The sequence below is a fragment of the Hesperophylax consimilis genome, chromosome 6 (assembly GCF_061612785.1).
Source record: "Hesperophylax consimilis isolate HC1 chromosome 6, BYU_Hcon_1.0, whole genome shotgun sequence".
In the NCBI taxonomy this organism is placed as follows: Eukaryota; Metazoa; Arthropoda; class Insecta; order Trichoptera; family Limnephilidae; genus Hesperophylax; species Hesperophylax consimilis.
Window position 1 is genome coordinate 11,443,471 of NC_142841.1, and position 20,335 is coordinate 11,463,805.

General features: G+C 31.9%; 1 protein-coding gene across 3 annotated transcripts in view; it reads right to left on the reverse strand.

Annotated features, from left to right (window-relative positions):
- LOC149422943 (EGFR adapter protein-like) overlaps positions 1-20,335 on the reverse strand; it is a 311,323-nt gene that overhangs the window by 138,480 nt on the left and 152,508 nt on the right. The window contains exon 1 of one of the 3 annotated variants that reach the window (XM_089632387.1): positions 7,438-7,659. The exons of the other annotated variants lie outside the window; for them this stretch is intronic. The gene's annotated coding sequence lies outside the window, so the exon portion shown is untranslated. Of the gene's footprint in view, positions 1-7,437; positions 7,660-20,335 lie in introns of those variants that run through there. 3 annotated transcript variants of the gene reach the window in all.

Sequence of the window (20,335 nt, forward strand, 5' to 3'; positions counted from 1 at the left end):
GTACTTTATATTCGACGATAAAACAAAAAAAAATTACATGGCCGTCATGCTTGACTGTTGATCTCATATGGATCAAAAGCTGAAATGTGTCAAGAATCGGCATTCAAATACGTATATAAATATATCACTGAGTAGCCCGGATAAGTCAACGCTACCGGAGATCGGAAAACACTCTTGTCCAGGCCGTCGCCGAGTGGCAGTGCCCCCTGCACTATTGATAGAGAATTTTCGTCAAGTAACCGTAGATCAAGTGCTAAATATGTGTACAATTTTAATTTCAATTTTCTACCATGTTATGTACTATTAAGATGTATGGTCTTATATGGCAGACAGAGATGGCACTTACCGCTCTGTTCAGCTGAAATAAACAAACATTATTATTTTTATTATTATAAGCATATATGGCGCTGATCGCCTATTGCATAACCATAAACTGTTTATAGAATTTGCAATACCCCAATCTAAGTTAATTAAAGACATGTTTTATCATTTTGAATCATCAGATCAGCTGAAAACTTCCAAAACAAAATTATTTCCAGTTTACTTTTATGGCCGCATTCAAGTCACATCTCCTTTTCCCATTTATCTGATGGAAACGCCGTCGGAGTCGTTCCCCAGTCTAGAGCCAGTTTACGCGTCAAGAATTATCTCCCCCGTCACTCAAACTTCTGAGAACACTTAAAGCTTAAATCCTTCACCGACCGAGTTGGCGTCCTTTCTAGATGGTGAAATTGTAGATTGCGGGGGATAGGAAATACGATGAAAACACCGTAATAAAAAATGTTGCCGTAGTGGTATTGGTGAAATTTCATAGTGATATCATTCGTGAATCCACTCGTCGGAGTGCTATAAAGATGGGTGCTGTATGCTCGTTGGGAAAACGCGTCGATCATTCTCAATATTTCATAAATAATTAGGTATCAATAATTTCGTTCAAAAGAACTGGTAGAAGAAAACGAACGACTTTATCAGTGTTTCACTGTTTAAGTTTTGAGATATTTAATTGTTGATTCAGGGGAGTTTCGAAAGATATTTCAACTTTTCATTTTTGGCTGCAAATCACACAAAGCTAAAGGACAAAAATTAATATCTTTTAGTCGTTTACAAAATCACGTCTATTTGTTTTTGCAATTCTATGGAAAACTTATCTCCAACACTAGTCTTAAAACCACAACTTCAAAAGGACCGTAATGTAATTACCTAAGCATCCAATGTGACTGATCTTTTTAGATATTTCACCACAGGGTTCTTCTCACAAGATTGAAATATGAGGGAGATAGCCTAATCCAAGATTAATTGGCGGAATATTTTTAAACATTTTGCTGGAATAGGCTAATTTGTCATTAGCACGCCTTTTGCAAATCGTAAGGCGAGACTGAAGGTAAGCCAAACAAATAATACTTCATTTGTACAAAGAGGTCGAGTCTTTTTAGCGAAAAAATCCTTTAGGGGGAGAATGGAATGTGAAATGAGATTTTTAAAGGATCTCATCTTCCAATTAAATTGATTAAAAACTATAATTATCATCAATATTTCTCTTACGCACTATTGTATTATTAGTTTCTTCCACCACTGTTATACTTTTTCAAATGAAAGACGCTTCCCAGCTGTTCTTTTATTGTTTTATATTTTTTATTAATTTTGAAAAAGCGGGCATTTAAAAACAGTTTTATGAAATTTAATAATATTATGCAAATCGCGGATGTCGTACATTTTAAACTAATGAATAATAACTGGATAAACTTTTAGCTATAATTACCGTTTTTTATTACGCAGTTTGCGTTTACGATTACGGTAAACACAATATAAAAATAGTAATAATAGATTTTAAAAATAGCCAACAAACCTCTTACCAGAATTACCAGAATTACCAATTAATAATTTAAAAAATCTTAATTTCAGACTAGGGGACCCTGCTTTTATTGCCCCTTAGTTAAGGGATTTTTTGTAGGTTGGCAGTACCCAACTATCTTACCTCACATCGATCAGCTTCCATAATATTACACCAAAACAAAGGATTTTATCCGAATATTAATATTTACAAAAATAGAATTAAATAGCAGTATTTTCCACAATCATAAATGCAAATAATTTATTTATTACTGTCATTAAGTTGAATCAAAGATTTGTGTTGTTTAATGCGTATTAAAAACGATAGAAGTTTATCTTAAAATATATTTATTTTCGAGAATTTGAAAGCTACAAGCCTGTAGTGCATTCTGTAGAATTTTTCCGTGCTGCAATCGTGAATGAACCCTGATGATACCCAGCCTCCGAACAATGACGACACCAGAGGAATAAATTAAAGGTTTTTACCTAAGAAAGCTAGTACTTCATGTCATGAAAAATTTTGCAATATTTTAAAGGTGCTTTATGACCGGTATTTACCATTTTCAACAAAAAAACTATAAAATATCATAGGCTGAGCTTGAGTATGATCGAAAAATCGCATTTACAATGTGCCATTCAAATTAATTACATCATGTTTCGTGGTACGACTACAAACAGGTTCAATTTATATTTAAATATTCCATCCAGCTTTCATTTGAAGACTTTTGAGTAACTTAACTCATTAGAGCCTACATAGATTGTCGCAGCACCAAACTTTAGAGGGTGTGTTATAATATTTCAAAGAATATTAAATTTAATTAGTTTTTTTACGATTTTACGATGATGCATGATATATTATTATACCGGTGTAATAGTGAGTAAATATAAAATTACTTAGGAAGAAATAACATGACGTAAATAACGCGTAGAGGAAGTAATTACTCACAGAATAAATCGCTCACGGAGAAAATTACAATCGCGAAACCTAAAACCTTCAACATTTTTTTAAGAATAAATATGTAAGATGCATTGGGGTTGACAATCATAATGAAAAAAAAAACACTAATGTTTTGTTTTAATCTTAGACATTATCCATTCTACATTTAGAAATTTGCCGCATGTTTGTTTATCTTGACCTTGATAATGATATTATAGTGACTTATTATGGGATATTATGCCGTGTTGCGCTACATCCTTCTTTAGCTAACATCTACTCTGATATTAGACAACAATGCTGAACGTTGACTAAAGAAGAAGGTAGCGCAACACGGCATAATATTTTATAAAGTCAGTACAATACTTTTAGTCGTGATAATCTCAAATCTTACATGACGGTAAATTTTGTGCATTATGATTTTTCCTTGTTGATTTGTGGTAAATATTTGTCATAATTATAATATATAATGTTTTCGATGACGTGTGATAATTATTGTTTGTAAATACAGATTTGAATTATTTGTCTTATTTTGCTTTGGCATCTCGAACGCTTTTAAGAAAATAATAAATGCATTAATTGCCAATTAGAAAACCTATGATCATATTCATGATGAATTTGGGGAACACTCTACGCATTTATAACCGTAGAGTCTATGATTTATACGATTTAATAAAGCGGTTGCTCGAAGGATGTTCGGTGTTAGTGTCGTTACCATATTAATTAATGGCAAAGAGGAATACGCTGTAATATTATAGAGTACTATCGGTTTCAATTTTTATATTTTTTTTATGTTTGTTTTACTATGATTTTTGTATACGTATTTTCGTCATATTTAACTATTTATGTAAAATATGACCGAAGGAGATAGGGTCCCATTAGCTCAGTTAGTAGAGCAGTGCCCCGGCAAGGCAAGGCTGGGTTCGAATCCTAGATGTGACCGTATCTTTTTCTAATTTATGTTTCAAATTTTCATTTAGGAATAGCTTATATTGTCTTTAATAATTAAATTTTAGTGATCCGTTCATCGGAAATAATTCAAATCAACCCCACGGAAAGAACGATTTTCTAGGCCTGCTAGGACAAAGTTGACCGTAGGTTCGTCCATTTTTTTTAAATGACCATCGTTGAAATTTATTTTCACATAAATAACACAAAAAATATTGTTTTTATTTTCACATACATACCAATTGGATTGGATTGAAAAGTGGATACAAATGTTAGCCAGTACTTTACTACTTAAGTGTAAAGATTTTGACGAAAATTTTAAAATGCAAACCATTTTTCATTATCCTCAACACAATAAAAAAGAAATTTGTTGGGTCTTTTTTTTAAATTTTCCAGTAAAAGGAAAAAATAAAATTTCCCTCAAAATATGACTTGGTAATTTTTTTTCCCTACCCGCTTTGGAGATCCGCGATATTTAGTTAAAATGGATGATAATAATATTTGATCAGTCCCCGAACGGAGCGAGAGTCGGGAAACACAAACAAGAGAAGGGGAAATAATGGCAAAGTAGGGATAATTACATGGCCCCAAAACAAACCCCACCAAGTAAGAAAGAAACAACCCTAATTGATATAAAATGTCCTCGGGGTAAAAATTTTACGACGAAATATAATATATTTTTTTAGATCAAACTGTTTCTTAGTATTATTGGGTTTTTTTCTGTCAATGCGCTAGAAATCTCAGATGCTTGATTTACCTTCTGAAGAGGATGGTTGTTTCTCTGATCACCGATTAGTCATTAATGGATTGATTACATTGAGAGTCATTTTGTACATATAACAATGGAGACTGCTTGGAGGAACTAGCATAATCTATTTATTTTGTAAAAATACAAAAACCAATACATTGCTAAAGCGATTAAATACTTTAAAACAAGTTAGAATAGATAATTTAGGACAAAAAGTGTTATATGCAGATACCTATGTACAATTAAAATTTATAGGATACTTCGTGATTAAAGTTATTGAAAGTTTGACCTGCAAGGCAGTTAATTAAACGAAGGGTTTCAGCATTGGGAAGTTAGTTCTGCACCTGAAATTATAAGTCTGTGTTGGCGCCTTGCGTAAATCAACACCTGGCCCTCCAAAAAAGCAGCGATTGGTTGGTGAATATGGACATAAGATTCATCTTCAGTCTCTGAATGTTAATATAAATATAAAACTTTTTTGAACAGTACCAACTAACCTGCTTAATGCAATCTCTAAATTGGGCAATATTGAGTTATTCACAAAATTAAATTAAAATTTATTTGTGTTTGGTTAATAATGTACACATTTACAAGTTTGGCATATAACAGTAGTGTTAGTTAATACTCTGCCTTTGTTTTATAAACACGCTTGGTAATATATATTTTTTTTATTTCTTTTATTTATTTTTTTTAAATGTATAAATTCTTAATTTATAAAATTATAAAATGGGGGCCTCAGCACGGGTAAACAACCCAGTGAGGCCAACATTACTAAATTGAAATATGAAATATTGTAAAAAAAAAATGTATCAACAATAAAAAAAAAAAATACAATTTTAATGAACAAATACATTACAGCCAATTTGGTTTCATTGTGTGTGTTTTTTTCTTTTTAATAATATTGAGGGTGTCCGGGGTAAAGTACACTAGCTTCGGGAGGTGATTCTATAGTAAAAGTAAAAAATTATAAACAATTTTTTTCGAAATTCTGTTGTTTTTTTTTTAAAATTGTTCCAGAAATATGTATGTTTACTTCATTGTAAACTAGTATTAACTTTTATAAGTTTAGTGGTTTATTTTAAGTCGACGTATAAACTACAGAAAAAATTATCAAAGCCGTTGTAGAGAAAGTCGCAGAATAAAAGAGAAGACGGCAGAAGAAAATGACGATTGAATTGATATGTAAGATATATGCGTGGATGGTTTGAACTTGTATAGTGGACAGACTAAAAGTACACGAGAAAAAATTACGATCGGAGCTCCCCAGGAAGACATGGTACTAAAGTAAATCAATTAATTAATCAATAACCATTTCCGCCTACCCCTGCTGAAAATGATGGAATGAAAATGCCGAATGGCAGTCATTTACGACACTTAGCACATTTGATTTTTTTCTGGCTTCATTCATCTGATATGATTGATATCTTTTCGATACATCTGATTATGCAGTACGAGGGGTATTTTCCTTAGGCTCCATTTAATTTTAAAACAGAAGTTGAAACGAGCTTTACTGTGCTTATTTATTGACAGTACCCTAAAGACAGTGCCCACCATTTTTTTTATTTTTTTTTAATAACCTTGTGTCAGAACTCAAACTTCAGTAATTCAATTTTTTGGCAAAAAATTAGAACATTGACGGAATACAAAAACAATAACTTTAAACCTCCAGCTCCAATGTTTATTATCTCTACATCACATAATATTGTTATTAAATTTAAAAAATCATTTATCTTTATTATTTGAACTCAAAATAATACCATTTTCCAAAAAATCGTGTTAATTTATTGCAGATGCTTCATAAAGATAATGTTATTTGAATTTACAATTTCTAACAAACACAAACAAACAATGTTGTAAAATTCTTTGTATGGCACATTGAACTGTATGTGAGTAAGAAAGTAACAAAATAGTTGTTTATTATTTATTGAAAATGCTTAACATCACGATTTTAAGGCACAATCACTTTTACATCAATCAACTTTATCAAGAAAATCATTAAAACTCGCGCAAAACCAACAAATAAAAGTAACGGATTTTCATGAATGTTGATAACAGCGTGAAAGCTTGAAAAATTTTCCGAAAGCTTTAGCATTTCCAAAGCTTTTCGCATTTAATAATACAGTTTGTGTTTTTCAAGAAAGGCGACAGAAAAAAGGTTTATTTATTACCATCAGACACGCAAAATATACAAATGTGGATATATTTTATTCAAACTAAGCTACTAATTATTACTTTTTAATGTTTATTTTCTCCATTCAAATAATCGCTACATAGTTGAAGAAAAATATTCGTTCTCGTTGAAAGCAATGTAAATATTGAATGAAAATCAAAGCCTGTGTACCGTACAATATTAATGTTGATTTTTGATTTATCATCTGACTAAATCGATTCCATAATGCCTTAAACCGGATTACATCAAATAATTCGTTAAATCATATCGAATTTTCGTTTTAAATATGTTATATTAAAAAAACTACCTGAATATATTCGTTTATTACCAGCACAACAAAAACATATTATTATATTAATTTTTCAACGGCAAGAACACATTTTTTTAGTAAAATTAATTATTTTTTCAACTGCACATATTATGATATACTTAACAATATCAGTTGCACAGTAAATGTACGCATGTTACTATGATTCGTCACAACCTCAGTTTAATTTCTGCTCAGTGAAAAAATACGTGAACTCTGATTTAAAATTATATATAATGTAAATGTCATGTTTGGGTGACAAGTTGAGTAGACATAGAAAGTATCAACATTTCTTGTACTTTTCTGTGGCAACAACATAGAAAATGTATAAGATAATAATAAGGCTTGTAATAGTAGGTATATATTTAAAAATAACTCACTAGTCTGAGTTTAGAATACGACAACATGGGTATATTTCTATTTTATTAAACAGAAAGAGGTTCTCCCAGGTGAAAAATGGTGCTAAAAGGTTTGTGTTGAAAACAAATCTACATATTTACCTAATGTGTTCAACTTTTCACGTGGTGAAAAATCACCTCTCACACGAAGCGGTTTCCTTGGGGATGAAACATCTGTAATCACACGCCACGGCCATTAATCTCGGGCGCACTAAACAACTTAAAGCAACTTTTCCAATAAAGGCCAACTGAGCCCCAAGGCACCGACGTGCGGAGACCGACGGACACAGACACGGAAGCGACGCCCTGCAGACGTCTTGCCGTCGCGAAATCCGCAACGCAACTGTTTGAAACTGAAACTCGCCCCCTGGAAGATGTGTCAAATGATTTTTCACGTGATGGTGCGCATGTTCTTTTTTTAAACGCTCGAGTGAACGGAACGTATTTTTAAAATTCTTTTTGATGCTGCGTAAAGTTTATTTGCATATTTCTCTCATTCCTGTTCCAGATTACTTTATGGTCTACTCTCTTTGACGCTTTAAGGGTGGCAATAGAAAACATTTCGAGTTTTCTACAGTTATTCATAGGATGTACGAATATTAGTAGGTTATTAAAAGAAATAATTATTAGCATGGAACACAAATATAAATTGAATAAATTTTCAGAGAAAAATTAAATGCCACCGACGGGAATTAAACTCGCATTTTCTGATTACCGGTAAGGTACAGGAAACCACTGTGATACGTCGGATTATTTTTAACCGCCAAATAAATACTAGTTTTATCATTTTAAAATTATTGCTTCTTTTCACCTGAAGTTAAATACTTAATTTCTCACTATATGGCGTAGAATTTAATTAATGGTGAAATATTTTAACTAGTTAAATATTATTATTTTTTATTCAAATAATTTCCTTTAGTAAAATATAATATTTATATGCGGTAAAAATTTAAATTTACTTTGCACATATTTATAGTGTACAGCACATTATTGTAGTGTAATATGTAATATAATTTTACAAATGCATGATTTTAATCAATCTGTAGTTAGATGAATCACTATCGAAAGCCAAAATATATGTTTTTTTAAATTTTAAATTTACTATTAGTACGTGCAACCCACTAACTCGGGCGCCCGCAGACGAGAGACTTTAGTTGCGGAGACAGTTGCGTTGTGACAGTTGCGGGCATAAAAATTCATTACGGTATATGAAGTTGCCATGGAGGTTTGCACACAAGAGACTTTTTAGTTGAGGTTTCCAGCAGCCGAAACAATCTCCGCAGGTAAACGGTTTTATTTAAAGTCTTCGGAGACTTCTCTGAATTCAATTTATACATATATTTCCTCTAAATGCTTACTTCCCATACATAAGTTAATGCTTGGTAATTTACTAATACAATAATTGTTTATTTTTTAATTTTATGGTGCTCAAATCAATACATCGGCAAAATAGTTGTAAAAGTATTTTTAAAGTCTCTCGTGTGCGCACTCAATTTGAAGACGGTGACTGGGACGAATTGTTGCCGCAACTAAAGTCTCCCGTGTGCGCACTCAATTCGAAGACGGCGACTGCGATGAAATAGTTGCTGCAACTAAAATTTCTCGTGTGTGCACTCAATTTGAAGACGGTGACTGCGACGAAATAGTTGCCGCAACTAAAGTCTCCCGTGTGCGCATTCAATTCGAAGACGGCGACTGCGATGAAATAGTTGCTGCAACTAAAATTTCTCGTATGTGCACTCAATTTGAAGACGGTGACTGCTACAAAATAGTTACCGCAACTAAAATCTCATGTTTGCGGTCTGCTTTAAAAGAATTTGTTCGAACACCGAAATTCCTTGGTGGTAAAAAAGTTTATTTATATTTTGAAGTATCTAATTATAAATATACTGTAATTTTCGCAATATGAGATCATTCCGTGTTATGTAAAATTTTATAAATGTTTAACCTTTAAAATTAAACCTGGATATTATTTCAAAATAAATCGCTTTTTACCATGGTATCATGTGGCAAATTTACCCAATATCTTACAATGCTTTCAAACTGCACCACGGAACTAGATGTGTGCATTATATATAGTAGAAGTTTAACATCCCTTGGGAATAATTTTCGTACTCGTACGTTTAAAGAGCTTATGCAGTATCACGTATTCGAGGGGTTAAATATGAATATGATTTTTATTGCACTTCTGATAAATGGCTAGAAAATATGTAATTAAACAAACTAATTTCGGTAGTCGGTGCATGGGCGCATGCGTGATTTGAAATCGTATTACTGCGTAGTGCGTAAATAAATTCAAGTTTAATGAATTTTATTTTTCAAATTTTTAACTAATAACTTTAAATTATCAGACATACGATAAAATTGGTACCCAAATAATTCTATAAACTAATAATTCTGTATTCGAAATGTGTATTTGTTGTCGATTTTTGTTTCTGAAAGGTAAGGTGAGATCACAAATCGTACAATCATCACATCCCGTGATTTTTCAAGGGTCTGCACCAGAGTTCGTGTAGAAATAGTAGTGTATTTGTAATGAGTGAAAACTATAATAAAATGAACATTTGCTTTCCTGTTTTTCCACTCTAAAACTTTGATCATAATTTGAGAAGTTTTTAAATATTTTAAAATGGGGTTAATATTTCAAATTTACGGCGACTACCATTTTGAAGCTACACCCACTTACTTGATTTACTTTATAAAAAAAAGTTTAATTTATATTTTCAATTAAAAACGTATTTCTAAAATCAGTAAGTTTCGACCGTAACGAAAATGGCAAGTAATTTTTTTCGTGACGTCACCTAACGGCGCCCCGCGCGATAAACGACAAAATTCGAACTTGGAACACCCGCCCTCCACTTACCGCCTTTATTTATCGTCCGAATCGGAAGCAACGGCTATTGGCGCCAAACTGTATGGGTTCAAATGGGTTCGAAAGGGGTTCGAAAGGGATTCGAAAGTGTCGACATGGCGTCGAACGAACCCCGTAAAAATTCAATCAACACACTGCTTCTATGGCCGCTGCTCGAAAGTGACGTACCTTCGGAAATGGATAAAACGTCGGCTTTCTGAATTTTGTGCTCTAAACACAATATGCTGAGATCAGATTTCTGCTTGGTAGTCTAACGTCTCAATAGCGAACAGTTTCAATTTCACCGTTTTTTGGGTTCAAAGATTACTTAAAACTTGCTGGAATGTTCAATACCTTTCTACTATCATATATCTATGATGAAGATGCTTTCATAACGCTACATGATAATAAAGTCTACTGCTATACCAGCAATCAGATTGAAAAAACTTATTGGAAATTAAAAAAATTGTCGTAACTTTTCCCAGCGGTAATCGAATTTTCATAGAACCATGGGACCGAGTTTTTCGTAGATAGACGGAAACATTAGTTTTAAATTATTTTACAAACCGATAACTTATGTAATATTATGAATAACATTTGAAAACAATTTGTAACATTAAGAATACCATTTGATAACACTTTAGAAATAATAACATTTGAAAATACTTTGCAACATTAAGAATAACATTTGATAACACTGTGTAACATTATTAATAACATTTGATAACACTTCCGAAATTTTATCAATCACCTCCATATACGAACATAAGTTTATGTATGTTTTCTTTTATGGTATTCAGACTACTCCATATTTTTTTAAAACGTGCGTCCTTCAATAGCATCTTAAAACTGGAATATATGTTGATGCCGTAAAAGAGAAGTAGCATAAAATTTTAATTAAGTAATTTTATACATCTCACAATCAATTGTCTTTCAATTATGGGATTTCCATGGTGATACTGAAAATCTCTTCCTCTAAAAAGTTAAACAGTTTGAACAATATGCATTAATGTCGGTCTAAACGCTCATGCCGATAAAACAACGGGTTAATCAACAATTCGACTCTTATACAACAATTGAATAAATCTAGCTAATGTATTAATTCATTGGATGTAATTCAAGCTCAAATATTTGATATAAATCGTTCTGGTTTATGTTTTGAATAAGCCGAATAGATTCTAGTCAATAAGAACCTTTTAACCGATGGCTAAGTACAAACTGCCTATCTTGTATCTCAATGAGGGATTTAAGGACCATGATAGGGTCTCATATAAATTCAAGGCTTACGGGTTTACAAAGGAAATAAGTTTATCCTCTATGAATATTGTATTCCACTTTTTTTCCCACTTGGTTAACTCAGCCATCAATTTGACAATAAAATATTTCATATTCCGTTAGACCTCTGGATGAAGAAAATAATTGGAATTCTATCAAACTGTGGAAAAAATATAAAATGAGTAAATTTCTGTCGAAATTGTGGAAATGTACATTGAAGGTACGTCAACCCTTTGAATTGTATCAGGACGCCAGCGACCCAAAAGTGTTTTACGTTTTACTGTCAACTCGTCTTGGGAGCACAGTTTCCCAGGGAACTAACTACGAAACAAAATCGTTTCCGTTAGAAGTGGAGAAACTATATTTATCAATATCATTCAACCGTCCACTACTATAGGACATTCGCAAAGTATTAAAAGTGTTTGTTTTCAAAATGTATCGATTTGAATTTAATGAGATTTGAGGTGTGTCAAAAAGGTAGGTGTATATATATTCAGTAATTATTAAATTAATTATTGAAAGTAACGTTCTGCTAAATTGAAAGAAACATTATATTTGTCGGAGTCTTCAATATTTATTGAACTTGTTCTGTTTTATCCAAAAACTAATGTTAGTCTTTCGAGTGTCTATATGCAGTCTGAAATTTAAAAATGTTATAAATATTGTATTAAAATTTCATAGACGGTGGCAAAATTTTGTGTTTCATCGTAACGTAATATATTAAAAAAAATTAACATTTTTGTTAAAATAACTGCTTAGTTTTATCTTAATAACCATCCAAGAAAAACAATGAATGTAAAATTCATACAGTAATAATTTTAGTTCCAGACAGAACAAAACACATTATTTATGCCCCTGTTACATGCGTGAGGGTCCCGAGGGTGCGTCATGTTTAGAGCTCTTAGTTTTTGAAAATTCGTTTTCAGCGCTTCTCTGTAACATGTAGGTATAAAATACATGTTAAGTTAAAGGGGTAGAGAGCGAAACTCAAAACCCACCATTACGTGGCTTAAACAAATAAACACATCTTGTAAAGCGATCAAAACTGAATAAACATCTGAAAAACGTAATAGCTCCATGAAGCAGCAGTTTATACTCGCTTAGGCATATAAATAATGAATGTAAAAATATCATTTTCTTTTTGACTTTAAGTTGTAAATGCCAATTGGAATAAGTATTATTTTTATATCTTGTCAAATCCTTAAAAAGTTGCATTGAATGATTAACTGAATTTGTCTATATATGTTGGTACTCATTTACTCAATTACGATCAGAGTGGTGTTATTCAATTAATTAAGACAAAGAGTTTGAAATTGATTTTTACATAAATAACTACTTTTTTTTAGGCTTCAATTGTGTCAAAAATAGTTACATACATTGCTTATCATAAAGCAGAAAACAGTTTTTTTTCAAGCAGTTTAAATAATAAGTAAATATTGAAGACAATATTAGTGCTTTCTAAACGAAAATCTGAAACAGAAAAATCAGAAAAGGAAACGGTCACGTTTAGAAAGCACTAATATTGTCTACAATATTTAAATATTACAATTTGAGGTTTTACTCAATAAAGTTATTCCGAAAAATAAATAAATAATAAGTCTCTAATAAAGGGGTCTCTTTTCACGGACGATCGATAAAGCTGTGTAAATACGGTATTGACTAAATTCCTTGTCTATGGTCAGTTAACGATATTTGCGAGCACGTTCAACGTTTAGTAACAAATGGCCGATATACAAATTTTAATAACAGTTTTAATTTTAATTAAGTATCAGATAAGCCTCGGTTAACTGTCAATATACACAATTTTTTTTTATAACGTCGTTTGTTATGAAAAAATACTAGCTTATTATCAAGCGGAGTTGAACTAAAGAAGCTCTTAGAATTTAAAAACATCGTATACGCAGCGCGTTGAATCCGTTCGGGCCAATGGCCTTACAATGGTTCAGACTTGGAGAAACGAAAATTTTTAACTTAAAAAATTGTGAATAACGATATCATTTACTCAATTTTAGTGTTAAAAAGTAAATGTGACTGCCAATGTGTATTTACGTAAGTATTTCGTTTCAAAATTGTCAATTAAATAATATATTTTTAAGTTACTGTACGACGTTTGACGTTTCGCATTGTCAATAAATAGACAATACCTCCAGTGTTGCCAGCGTATTTAGATGTCTTATTTATTGCGTTATCAATATTGGTGTGAATATCAACAGCGTATACGTGCTCAGGAAATCGGTATAAAATCATTAGCAGTTACGCTTATCGAACCCACTGTACTAAACCCTCTGAAATTCACAATTTTCAGTAAAACAGTTTATTTGAAATATCCATTCAACAGTCAGAAAATAGATAAAGAATGTAATTTATTATAATGTACCGTAGTTTAATGTATTTTTTTACAGTTTTGGAAAAAAAAAACTACTTATATTACATATATACCAGAAAATCAACTATCGTAAAATTCAGTAAACACTGTGGTTGTTATTACAAAAAAAAATCGAATAGGGTTGTTTATTGAATGAAGGCAATTAATAAAACACGCTCATGTGCACAATTTCCGACGTATAAATAAAAACCATGTTCAAAAAATCGAAAGCAGTTCAGAAGTTTCCTTCCAGTAAACCAATTTCGTTTCATTCAAACAAAAAAATTCATATAAAGTTAGATCTTTGTGAATATATTATTTCGTCGGATCTTTGAGCTTTCAGATTTTAGGCATATTTTTTGCGAAGAAAATGCAAAACTCAAGCCACAGGTGTTGCTAGGGATACGGGGAATGGAAATTAATGGCAGCAACGAATGCGAAATGTTTGCAATTCAAAAACGGGATGTTTTTCTTTTATCATCCCGACATCTTATGTATATCTAGTCCCCCTCCACTTCTTGAAGATACTGGGGGTGAGGCCTTTGTCTTACATCAGATGTTCAGCAAAAGAGACATTAGCTTATTTATTATTCAGGTCTCTGTCTAAAATTATATTGTCTGCAATGCATAAAAGCATATTATGTTTGACTTTGAAATGCTTAATGTAATTCTTGATTTTTTTAAGTATATTTAAAAAAAAACTGAAATAAATCTATATGAAATAGTTATTTCCTCATATAACCTATAAATTGTAATATTTATAGTACTACCTTTTTACTAAACGTTACTGTGATTATACAACTCAGTTTATCCGAACGCTAGCCGAGTCCTACCGATCTGATTAATGACCTTCTCACACCCAATTTTACACGTATTTAAAATATAATTATTTATTTCGGAGCTTTTATTGTTTTATTTCAAATTCTTTCTTTCAACTAAGAAAAATCCCCTTCCTACCAAATGAGCTCATTCATATCCTAAAACGAGAAATAAAATAATTGCTTACGGAGTGTAATTGATTTGAATAAAGAAAACGATACGCAAACATTCAGCCCATGAAAAATGCTCAGGTTTTCAATTTAGTCTGAATCATTTATTCTTTATAAAATTACGAAGAAAAAAACACCGAAGTTCCATTTGTTTTGCACATAAAGTGCGCGGGTTTCATGTTTTTTTTCTGAAGTACTGTACAATTTTATCCAGCGACGAGTACAGTGGTGGAAGTAGAACTGAGCAGAGATGGAAAGTAGAAGGGGTGTCAATAAAGTCTCATGACCGCTGAGGGAGTATTTCACGACACTTCACCAAAAAATCTGATCCCCAAAAATCCACTTGATGCTGGAATTTGTAGCACGTGGCAAGGCGTTACATTTTTCTATTCCATTTCCCCAGAAAACTTATAATTGGTATGTTTCTTTGTACAACAAGTGCAAACTTTGTAAGTTTCGTTACAATTTCCATCGTAAGCTTGCAGCCGGAGGGTAACTTGTTCAAATCTGGGATACAAAAGGAAATAAAAGTATAAAATCGTCGAATTCAGACATTTTTGCTTGCAATATGCAGTTGAAGTTCATAACGCTTATGTTCACGGTACCATTTTCCAGGAATATTACTTTGCACGCTTATCTAAGGGTGCAAGAATCAGATATTTTAAACTTTCAAATAAAATGATGTTGTTTGAATTAAAAAATTAAAAAAAATTAAGCAATTCATCTCTTAATATCGGGAGTAATTTTTTAATACGTTACCAGAAACTATCAGAAATATAAATTACAATAAACATTTAAAATTTCATCCCAAAACACACCAAAAACATATACTAAATACTTTAACATGTGCTTTCCCACTCTTAAATCAGATATGCTCAACTGTCTTGGGGAATTTCAACTAATAACTCTCTGGATCCACTAGAAAAAGCACAAAAGATTAACTTAAAAAAGTCAACTATTCAACTAATTCTTCAAATACCATATGACAAAATCTCTGAGAAAATTTACAAATTGCTCAACGTTTTGTCAATTAGACAACTTTATCTTAGAGCGTGGATTATTTTCCTCTTAAAATGCAAACTACATAATCTCTTGCAATCACAGTCCTAAATAATAACCAGGTCTTTAACAAACCTAACTTTAAACATAAAAATAAAATACTCCATCCATTGACAAAGATCCTTTAAGTACTATTCCATCAAATTATATAACTGCTTGCCACTTAATCCGAAACAACCTGCTGAAAATAAACACAAACAAAAAAAAACAAATCACCGAATTAATAAAAACCAAAGATACAAATTATTGCCTAAATATACTCACCCCAAACATAAAATATTTTGATTAGCATGTATTATATTTTTAGTTCAACTAAAAAGATTATTGTTGATTTATTATTTAGTGATGTTTTAAATACCCTGCATTTTAAATACTTGCATTGATTATCATCTACGAGTACTTTTGTTTTGTTTTATTCTCTTTCGTCTTAATGATATCTTTAAGTATACTACATGTAGTATCCTTTTCTTTTTACGAAACTATGTCTATGTAAATATGTTACATTATGATGTAACAACTATTATTGATACATAACTGCCGCCATGGATGAAACTACAGTATCCTCCTTGAATAACTCAAAGACGATGATGTGTTTTTACTTATAACGACATAATAACACTCTTTCAATACATGCGAATACCTGATAGAACAGGTTCTCGTGGTGAGGTGTCAACAAAAATTATTTAAAGTGTTTTTAAAAAAATGATAATAAATAAAATATATAATTAAGGAATAAAGAACATAATTATACATCCTCCATGAAAAAGGGGTAGTTTTACTATGGTGGTACATTCTATATATAACAATATGTGATTAGGTAGTATAAATATCTTTATATATTTATGTACGAGTAGTTCCCATTGACATTGTAACTAAACATAACCGAGAAAGACGGTAAATTTGATTATCAAATCGATTTTTCTGACTGCTAGTCGAACTTCGCGCCAATAGTCTGTTAACCGTCTGACTAACGAGAAATTATTTTTTTACAAAGAAGAAAACTCAAGAGAATCCGACAAAATATATATCCACAAAATTGTTTTTATTCATATTTTTACCAAACTTTTATTGAAAATAAAATTTTCTCTTTAACGACGCTTTTATAAGGTGAAATAATTACTTATTGGGTTGAAAAGATAAAGCAACCCATCAGATCGTGTTCCACGCTCCTAGCGCGAATTTTCGCGGGATAATTAATGAAAAAAAAAAATTCTGACATATTTCTTATTTTTGCGTGGATATAAAGCGTTCGTATAAACTAACCTTTATAATTATTTTTTCTTCCCACTCGGCAAGCTGTTCTATTTAAGATTTGAAAAGTGAGAGTGGCCATTTTGATATCGGAACACGTGCATTACTCACAAAAGTAAAGCTAAGATTACACCGGACATCATTTATTAAAAAAAAATGTGATGATTTACAATGTTTAAAAAAGTTTATTAGATTTTTTTCTGGTAGATTATTGTGAATCCCTACATTCCCAAAGTATAATGGTGAATGAAAATAAATTGTATTACGCGCTCTGTATGTATGTGAACACATTATTTATATTCTTTGAAACCGTCTTCCTGCTGTAGGCTGGATGAAGATCTCAGATTCAGCATTTCTCGAGAACAGTATATATTTTTTTGTTTTCCGGCCGCGAGGCGTTCCTCTTTCGAGAATCCGAACAAAAGTGGCGTCACGACGACAATGGAAGTGAATTTCGATGTTGGAATAGCTAATGCACGACGGAACTCCGCAAATAGAATGCATCTTATTAAAGGTGAAACTTTCAAGAAAATTAAATAAACTGAAAAACATGTGGACATTTCCTTATGTTTTACAAACAATTTGGAAAATATGTAGGTATAAATATTTTTCATAATTTTATATCGGCGGTTTGATAAGCCCTTCAAGCCACAAAATGAAAATATTTCAGGAAACCATGAAAACGACTATAAATTCATTAAACTACAAATTACGTACCGACCTGTTTTCTGCCAATTTGCATTTTAAATAAAACATTGAAATATATAGAAGTCTATCAAGTTTGTTACTGCTGACTAAACTGAAAGGGAGATCACTTTTCCTCGGCTGCAAAGTAGATATTTTGCAAAATCGCAACTTTACTAATGATGCAACCATCAATCCATTTAAAATAGTTTGCCTTTGCGCGGTGTCTATAGTTCATTTCTGCATTCAGGGCTTCATTTTTATACTTGGTACAGGGTGAGTAGATTTAGAATTTACATGCAAAAGAAAGAAATATAAATAAATATTTTTAGGTTACAGTAGAAATCGTCGTGAAGTTAATTAAATTCTTTAAAAAAAACTTTATTAATTACTTGATTTGTATTATGTACACAAACGTATTACTTAGAAAGGTTAATTTAAGAAATATATATTACAAATATTAAATTAAAATAATTTAAAATTTAAATTCTTTATACATAAATATAAAAATAACCGGGTTACGAATAACATGACAATATTGGAAAATCTACTACCATCACGTGATGGCGGACTAAGCCAGCCGAGGAATTGAACTCACGATGCCTGGGTGACTTTGGGACTCGATCGCGAAGCCAACTCAGCCACTGACCGCTAACATGCATATTATTTTGAGTTATAGTGACTGCTTAATGAATCCTCGAATTGGACAGTATTCAGTTTGGGAGACGGGAATGGGCCGAGAATTTATTGGATAACCAGCACATCTGCCATACGTCACCCCAAGTGGTTCGCTACTTTTGGTGATTTAGTAGGGGTATCCGTTTTCAGGTTTGAGGGGTGAGGTTTGTCTAGTTCTTATTTTTGTAGTTCCTAGTCCGACCGAGTAAAAAAATAGGCAAGATCGTACACATGAAGATTAAAATATAAAACAGGTAATTTGAATCCATAGCAGAAAACACCTGGCTACCTTGAATTCAGTCCGGTAGCATCAATTTTAATTATTATTGTCCAATTTGACTCTAGATAGCCAACATTCGTCAAAGTCAGTATGAAATGCAAATCTACCTGTATTTTTTGAACGCTTCTACCGAGATTATAGTCAACTTAGTGGCCTCTAGACTCGAGCACGTTTGTATTTAGACGGTAGGTTATTTTGTTTTTGAGATACCTATTGACCAGTGGCGGTCCGTGACCTTTCAGTGAGCTGGAGTGCTAAGATTGAAAAATACGACACTGTTGATGTTGTTGTAGCTGTCAGTGATTTTTTTTCTTAATTTTAAATTTTGTTTGAAGATTTTTTATATTGTATTTTGAAGAGTGCCTATTTTTTCAACTGTTATTATTAATTATTGTAAAGTATTAAATAATTTTGCGTAAGAAAAACATGTAGATACTTAGTAACTACGTAAATCTAATAAATTACGTCTCGATAATGTTTCATATTTTATTCTAGCGTGATTTGATTGGATCTCACCTGTTCATTGAGTATTTTATTTCAAACTTTGGACCTACTATGGAAAACCGAACTTAGTAGATAATATTTGCAAACCAACGAAACAAGCCTGTATATTTATGATGTTCATTGTTTGACTTCCGAATCAAAGCTTATGTACTCATCTAAAGCTTACTTCGAGTGACTGAGTCTGGCTGTATATAAAATCCCAGTTGCAGCAGCGATGGCATGTCATTAAAAGCAGGTGACCCATATCCCGGCGAATGGGATCGTAGTTCGTACCCATTGTGCTATACTTTGACATCGCGAATGTAACACGTTTGTTGGTGACGCCATTGTTGAAATGTAGATGGCACTAATGGACGTGGCATTATTATCGCCCTGTTGTGGATGCAGAAAATAGATGGTATTATGTAACCGTAACCAAAAAAACATGAGTTTAAAGTTTAATTTTGTGGATGTATTTTACCTTTTTGAGTGATGCGGTGGAAATCTTCCATAAAAAGCATTAACTCTGATATCGTCCGTAGCATCTTTATTGCAATAAGCACCTTTTTGGAATAAATAACAGCACGGGCACGATTACCCACCAGCAACAAAATATCACGATTGCATCGGGTATGGTACTATGTCACTAATTTAACGATATTCTTTCAGTATCTATTATTAATATTATGTATTTGTAAAGCATTACAAAATGGTCATTATAAAGTTATTAATATAATTTGTATGATTCAGAGCTATAAGTAAAAAATGAACTTTGGTTTGCCATTTAAGAAACCTCACTGAAGCTGACTTTGTCGATACCTGATTTGATTCACTGCCCACAAGCGTGACCATTGTAAAGTTAGTCCTGAAATCCAGGAGATAAAACAGTCTTTTATGGCGGTGACGAAGATAACCATGGCAAACATAGAAATCAATGCTCTCCATGATAGCCCAGTTTCCACACTATGTAATTCATAATTTTTTTTTATTTATTCACACCATTAAGACTTTTACATGTATTCAAGGTTTAATATAAGCTGATCGGGAGTACAATAATGAGTGTATATTACTTGACATGGCGGGCC